Below are 8,467 nucleotides of genomic sequence, written 5' to 3'. Positions count from 1 at the left end.
CCCTCCATTCCCATCTGATCCAGTTTCGGACCACTTTGACCGTTTCATTCGCCGCCCTCTAAGCCCCGAAGATGTCAATATCATGGAGGCGGTCACCTTCCTATTATAAATACAAGCAGTTTTCTATTGAGCCGTAGACCGATACATCGGCTTTCCGAGAAAGGCCGATCAGAAATCAAGCGGCTCAGCGCTTCGTCCTAGCGATCGGTGGGGGTCTCAGTGCTCGGACCCCCACCAATCAAAACTTCTGACATGTCAGAAGTTTTCTGAAAGTTTAGTTACCTTTTAAAAATTGGTCTGCTATATTTATTTGGTCAAACATTTAATGAACTCACCACTTATGTGATGACTGGAACGGCTTCTCCTTGGCGAGGCGCGCGATCTTGATGTATTGAGGATATTGCTACTCGCATCTGGTTTTCCAGGTTTGCGTCTGTCAGTCTGGTGGGCAGTCGACTCTTTGCGATGGTAAGCTTTGAAATACATTTACGAAGGGGCCTAACTTTCCATGAGGCCTCAGCTGAATTTCTAAATTTTAGGAGCAGGAGGAGGGCAGACAGAGCCAAGTAGCGTCATTCACTACTAGTGAATGAGGAGGCCCTAGTGTGATACTTGACTGCAACACAAGGAGCACCTTGTGGATTTTAGGGCCTCCTTTTTATTAGGATGTTTTTTTAGCTATCGCTATAGGCTTGCAGAGGCCTTGAGGTGCCAAAACATAAGAAACACCCCTATAAAGAACCAATTTTAGAAACTACACCCCTCAAGGAATTCATCTAGGGTTGCAGTGAGCATTTTGACCACACAGGTGTTTCATAGATTAGTAATGCTATTTTAGTTCCCAATATGTGATGCCCGGGTGGTGCCACGGTGAAAAGACAGCTCTCTAATTATTTAGTGTTTCTTTAGCCTGGACGTACGACAGGGCTCAGGAGCACCGTGTACATTTGAGGCCTAATTTGGCGATTTACACAGTATTGGTTCACAATTGCAGAGGCTCGGATCTGAAACGACACCTCTAAAGACATTTATCAAGGGGTGTATTGGGCCTTTTCCACTGCTATGCCGTTTCAATGCGGAATATGTTGTGACCAGCTGGTGCCACACATCCCATAAATTGCTTAGCATGTCTTCTTCAGTATGGCAATGCCTTATATGTGGTAGTAGGCTGCTTTTTGGGCACATCATAGTGCTTAGAAAGGAGGAAGAGCCATTTGGCTTTTGGAGCGCAGATTTAGCTTAATAATAGTTTTGATCTGGGTTTTACTAATATTTCAGTTTATAATGTGGGGGCATATGTAATCTGTGCGGAGTACATCAGGGTATATGTAATCTGTGCGGAGTACATCAGGGTATATGTAATCTGTGCGGAGTACATCAGGGTATATGTAAGCTGTGAGGAGTACATCAGGGTATATGTAAGCTGTGAGGAGTACATCAGGATATATGTAATATGTGAGGAGTACATCAGGGTATATGTAAGCTGTGAGGAGTACATCAGGGTATATGTAAGCTGTGAGGAGTACATCAGGATATATGTAATATGTGCGGAGTACATCAGGGTATATGTAAGCTGGGCGGAGTACATCAGGGTATATGTAAGCTGTGAGGAGTACATCAGGGTATATGTAATATGTGAGGAGTACATCAGGGTATATGTAATCTGTGCGGAGTACATCAGGGTATATGTAATATGTGCGGAGTACATCAGGGTATATGTAATATGTGAGGAGTACATCAAGGTATACGTAAGCTGTACGGAGTACATCAGGGTATATGTAATCTGTGCGGAGTACATCAGGGTATATGTAATCTGTGAGGAGTACATCAGGGTATATGTAAGCTGTGAGGAGTACATCAGGGTATATGTAAGCTGTGAGGAGTACATCAGGATATATGTAATATGTGAGGAGTACATCAGGGTATATGTAAGCTGTGAGGAGTACATCAGGGTATATGTAAGCTGTGAGGAGTACATCAGGATATATGTAATATGTGCGGAGTACATCAGGGTATATGTAAGCTGGGCGGAGTACATCAGGGTATATGTAAGCTGTGAGGAGTACATCAGGGTATATGTAATATGTGAGGAGTACATCAGGGTATATGTAATCTGTGCGGAGTACATCAGGGTATATGTAATATGTGCGGAGTACATCAGGGTATATGTAATATGTGAGGAGTACATCAAGGTATACGTAAGCTGGGCGGAGTACATCAGGGTATACGTAAGCTGGGCGGAGTACATCAGGGTATATGTAATCTGTGAGGAGTACATAAGGGTATATGTAAGCTGGGCGGAGTACATCAGGGTATATGTAATCTGTGAGGAGTACATCAGGGTATATGTAATATGTGAGGAGTACATCAGGGTATATGTAAGCTGGGCGGAGTACATCAGGGTATATGTAAGCTGTGAGGAGTACATCAGGGTATATGTAATATGTGAGGAGTACATCAGGGTATATGTAAGCTGTGAGGAGTACATCAGGGTATATGTAATATGTGAGGAGTACATCAGGGTATATGTAATATGTGAGGAGTACATCAGGGTATATGTAATATGTGAAGAGAACATCAGGGTATATGTAATATGTGAGGAGTACATCAGGGTATATGTAATATGTGAGGAGTACATCAGGGTATATGTAATATGTGAGGAGTACATCAGGGTTTATGTAATATGTGAGGAGTACATCAGGGTATATGTAATATGTGAGGAGTACATCAGGGTATATGTAATATGTGCGGAGTACATCAGGATATATATAATATGTGAGGAGTACATCAGGGTATATGTAATCTGTGAGGAGTACATCAGTGTATATATAATATGTGAGGAGTACATCAGTGTATATATAATATGTGAGGAGTACATCAGGGTATATGTAATCTGTGAGGAGTACATCAGTGTATATGTAATATGTGAGGAGTACATCAGGGTATATGTAATATGTGAGGAGTACATCAGGGTATATGTAATATGTGAGGAGTACATCAGGGTATATGTAAGCTGTGAGGAGTACATCAGGGTATATGTAATATGTGAGGAGTACATCAGGGTATATGTAATATGTGAGGAGTACATCAGGGTATATGTAATATGTGAGGAGTACATCAGGGTATATGTAATCTGTGAGGAGTACATCAGGGTATATGTAATCTGTGAGGAGTACATCAGGGTATATGTAATCTGTGAGGAGTACATCAGGGTATATGTAATATGTGAGGAGTACATCAGGGTATATGTAATATGTGAGGAGTACATCAGGGTATATGTAATATGTGAAGAGAACATCAGGGTATATGTAATATGTGAGGAGTACATCAGGGTATATGTAATCTGTGAGGAGTACATCAGTGTATATGTAATATGTGAGGAGTACATCAGTGTATATGTAATATGTGAGGAGTACATCAGGGTATATGTAATATGTGAGGAGTACATCAGGGTACATGTAATATGTGCGGAGTACATCAGGATATATATAATATGTGAGGAGTACATCAGGGTATATGTAATCTGTGAGGAGTACATCAGTGTATATATAATATGTGAGGAGTACATCAGGGTATATGTAATCTGTGAGGAGTACATCAGTGTATATGTAATATGTGAGGAGTACATCAGGGTATATGTAATATGTGAGGAGTACATCAGGGTATATGTAATATGTGAGGAGTACATCAGGGTATATGTAAGCTGGGCGGAGTACATCAGGGTATATGTAATATGTGAGGAGTACATCAGGGTATATGTAATATGTGAGGAGTACATCAGGGTATATGTAAGCTGTGAGGAGTACATCAGGGTATATGTAATCTGTGCGGAGTACATCAGGGTATATGTAATCTGTGAGAAGTACATCAGGGTATATGTAATATGTGAGGAGTACATCAGGGTATATGTAATATGTGAGGAGTACATCAGGGTTTATGTAATATGTGAGGAGTACATCAGGGTATATGTAATATGTGAGGAGTACATCAGGGTATATGTAATATGTGCGGAGTACATCAGGATATATATAATATGTGAGGAGTACATCAGGGTATATGTAATATGTGAGGAGTACATCAGGGTATATGTAATATGTGAGGAGTACATCAGGGTTTATGTAATATGTGAGGAGTACATCAGGGTATATGTAATATGTGAGGAGTACATCAGGGTATATGTAATCTGTGAGGAGTACATCAGGGTATATGTAATATGTGCGGAGTACATCAGGATATATGTAATATGTGAGGAGTACATCAGGGTATATGTAATATGTGAGGAGTACATCAGGGTATATGTAATATGTGAGGAGTACATCAGGGTATATGTAAGCTGGGCGGAGTACATCAGGGTATATGTAATCTGTGCGGAGTACATCAGGGTATATGTAATCTGTGAGGAGTACATCAGGGTATATGTAATCTGTGCGGAGTACATCAGGGTATATGTAATCTGTGAGGAGTACATCAGGGTATATGTAATATGTGAGGAGTACATCAGGGTATATGTAATATGTGAGGAGTACATCAGGGTTTATGTAATATGTGAGGAGTACATCAGGGTATATGTAATATGTGAGGAGTACATCAGGGTATATGTAATATGTGCGGAGTACATCAGGATATATATAATATGTGAGGAGTACATCAGGGTATATGTAATATGTGAGGAGTACATCAGGGTATATGTAAGCTGTGAGGAGTACATCAGGGTATATGTAATATGTGAGGAGTACATCAGGGTATATGTAATATGTGAGGAGTACATCAGGGTATATGTAATCTGTGAGGAGTACATCAGGGTATATGTAATCTGTGAGGAGTACATCAGGGTATATGTAATCTGTGAGGAGTACATCAGGGTATATGTAATCTGTGAGGAGTACATCAGGGTATATGTAATATGTGAGGAGTACATCAGGGTATATGTAATATGTGAGGAGTACATCAGGGTATATGTAATATGTGAAGAGAACATCAGGGTATATGTAATATGTGAGGAGTACATCAGGGTATATGTAATCTGTGAGGAGTACATCAGTGTATATGTAATATGTGAGGAGTACATCAGTGTATATGTAATATGTGAGGAGTACATCAGGGTATATGTAATATGTGAGGAGTACATCAGGGTTTATGTAATATGTGAGGAGTACATCAGGGTATATGTAATATGTGAGGAGTACATCAGGGTACATGTAATATGTGCGGAGTACATCAGGATATATATAATATGTGAGGAGTACATCAGGGTATATGTAATCTGTGAGGAGTACATCAGTGTATATGTAATATGTGAGGAGTACATCAGGGTATATGTAATATGTGAGGAGTACATCAGGGTATATGTAATATGTGAGGAGTACATCAGGGTATATGTAAGCTGGGCGGAGTACATCAGGGTATATGTAATATGTGAGGAGTACATCAGGGTATATGTAATATGTGAGGAGTACATCAGGGTATATGTAAGCTGTGAGGAGTACATCAGGGTATATGTAATCTGTGCGGAGTACATCAGGGTATATGTAATCTGTGAGGAGTACATCAGGGTATATGTAATATGTGAGGAGTACATCAGGGTATATGTAATATGTGAGGAGTACATCAGGGTTTATGTAATATGTGAGGAGTACATCAGGGTATATGTAATATGTGAGGAGTACATCAGGGTATATGTAATATGTGCGGAGTACATCAGGATATATATAATATGTGAGGAGTACATCAGGGTATATGTAATATGTGAGGAGTACATCAGGGTATATGTAATATGTGAGGAGTACATCAGGGTTTATGTAATATGTGAGGAGTACATCAGGGTATATGTAATATGTGAGGAGTACATCAGGGTATATGTAATCTGTGAGGAGTACATCAGGGTATATGTAATATGTGCGGAGTACATCAGGATATATGTAATATGTGAGGAGTACATCAGGGTATATGTAAGCTGGGCGGAGTACATCAGGGTATATGTAATATGTGAGGAGTACATCAGGGTATATGTAATATGTGAGGAGTACATCAGGGTATATGTAAGCTGTGAGGAGTACATCAGGGTATATGTAATCTGTGCGGAGTACATCAGGGTATATGTAATCTGTGAGGAGTACATCAGGGTATATGTAATCTGTGCGGAGTACATCAGGGTATATGTAATCTGTGAGGAGTACATCAGGGTATATGTAATATGTGAGGAGTACATCAGGGTATATGTAATATGTGAGGAGTACATCAGGGTTTATGTAATATGTGAGGAGTACATCAGGGTATATGTAATATGTGAGGAGTACATCAGGGTATATGTAATATGTGCGGAGTACATCAGGATATATATAATATGTGAGGAGTACATCAGGGTATATGTAATATGTGAGGAGTACATCAGGGTATATGTAATATGTGAGGAGTACATCAGGGTTTATGTAATATGTGAGGAGTACATCAGGGTATATGTAATATGTGAGGAGTACATCAGGGTATATGTAATCTGTGAGGAGTACATCAGGGTATATGTAATATGTGCGGAGTACATCAGGATATATGTAATATGTGAGGAGTACATCAGGGTATATGTAATATGTGAGGAGTACATCAGGGTATATGTAATATGTGAGGAGTACATCAGGGTATATGTAAGCTGGGCGGAGTACATCAGGGTATATGTAATATGTGAGGAGTACATCAGGGTATATGTAATATGTGAGGAGTACATCAGGGTATATGTAAGCTGTGAGGAGTACATCAGGGTATATGTAATCTGTGCGGAGTACATCAGGGTATATGTAATCTGTGAGGAGTACATCAGGGTATATGTAATATGTGAGGAGTACATCAGGGTATATGTAATATGTGAGGAGTACATCAGGGTTTATGTAATATGTGAGGAGTACATCAGGGTATATGTAATATGTGAGGAGTACATCAGGGTATATGTAATATGTGCGGAGTACATCAGGATATATATAATATGTGAGGAGTACATCAGGGTATATGTAATCTGTGAGGAGTACATCAGTGTATATGTAATATGTGAGGAGTACATCAGGGTATATGTAATATGTGAGGAGTACATCAGGGTATATGTAATATGTGAGGAGTACATCAGGGTATATGTAATATGTGAGGAGTACCTCAGGGTATATGTAGTATGTGAGGAGTACATCAGGGTATATGTAATCTGTGAGGAGTACTTCAGGGTATATGTAATATGTGAGGAGTACATCAGGGTATATGTAATATGTGAGGAGTACATCAGGGTTTATGTAATATGTGAGGAGTACATCAGGGTATATGTAATATGTGAGGAGTACATCAGGGTATATGTAATATGTGAGGAGTTCATCAGGGTATATGTAATCTGTGAGGAGTACATCAGGGTATATGTAATATGTGCGGAGTACATCAGGATATATGTAATATGTGAGGAGTACATCAGGGTATATGTAATATGTGAGGAGTACATCAGGGTATATGTAATATGTGAGGAGTACATCAGGGTATATGTAAGCTGGGCGGAGTACATCAGGGTATATGTAATATGTGAGGAGTACATCAGGGTATATGTAATATGTGAGGAGTACATCAGGGTATATGTAAGCTGTGAGGAGTACATCAGGGTATATGTAATCTGTGCGGAGTACATCAGGGTATATGTAATCTGTGAGGAGTACATCAGGGTATATGTAATATGTGAGGAGTACATCAGGGTATATGTAAGCTGGGCGGAGTACATCAGTGTATATGTAATATGTGAGGAGTACATCAGGATATATGTAATATGTGCGGAGTACATCAGGGTATATGTAATCTGTGAGGAGTACATCAGGGTATATGAAATATGTGAGGAGTACATCAGGGTATATGTAATCTGTGAGGAGTACATCAGGGTATATGTAATATGTGAGGAGTACATCAGGGTATATGTAATCTGTGAGGAGTACATCAGGGTATATGTAATATGTGCGGAGTACATCAGGATATATGTAATATGTGAGGAGTACATCAGGGTATATGTAATATGTGAGGAGTACATCAGGGTATATGTAATATGTGAGGAGTACATCAGGGTATATGTAAGCTGGGCGGAGTACATCAGGGTATATGTAATATGTGAGGAGTACATCAGGGTATATGTAATATGTGAGGAGTACATCAGGGTATATGTAAGCTGTGAGGAGTACATCAGGGTATATGTAATCTGTGCGGAGTACATCAGGGTATATGTAATCTGTGAGGAGTACATCAGGGTATATGTAATATGTGAGGAGTACATCAGGGTATATGTAATATGTGAGGAGTACATCAGGGTTTATGTAATATGTGAGGAGTACATCAGGGTATATGTAATATGTGAGGAGTACATCAGGGTATATGTAATATGTGCGGAGTACATCAGGATATATATAATATGTGAGGAGTACATCAGGGTATATGTAATCTGTGAGGAGTACATCAGTGTATA

Source organism: Rhinoderma darwinii, chromosome 11, assembly GCF_050947455.1.
Source record: "Rhinoderma darwinii isolate aRhiDar2 chromosome 11, aRhiDar2.hap1, whole genome shotgun sequence".
Taxonomy (NCBI): Eukaryota; Metazoa; Chordata; class Amphibia; order Anura; family Rhinodermatidae; genus Rhinoderma; species Rhinoderma darwinii.
The sequence above is the reverse complement of the archived record's forward strand: the minus strand, read 5'-3'. Positions refer to the sequence as shown.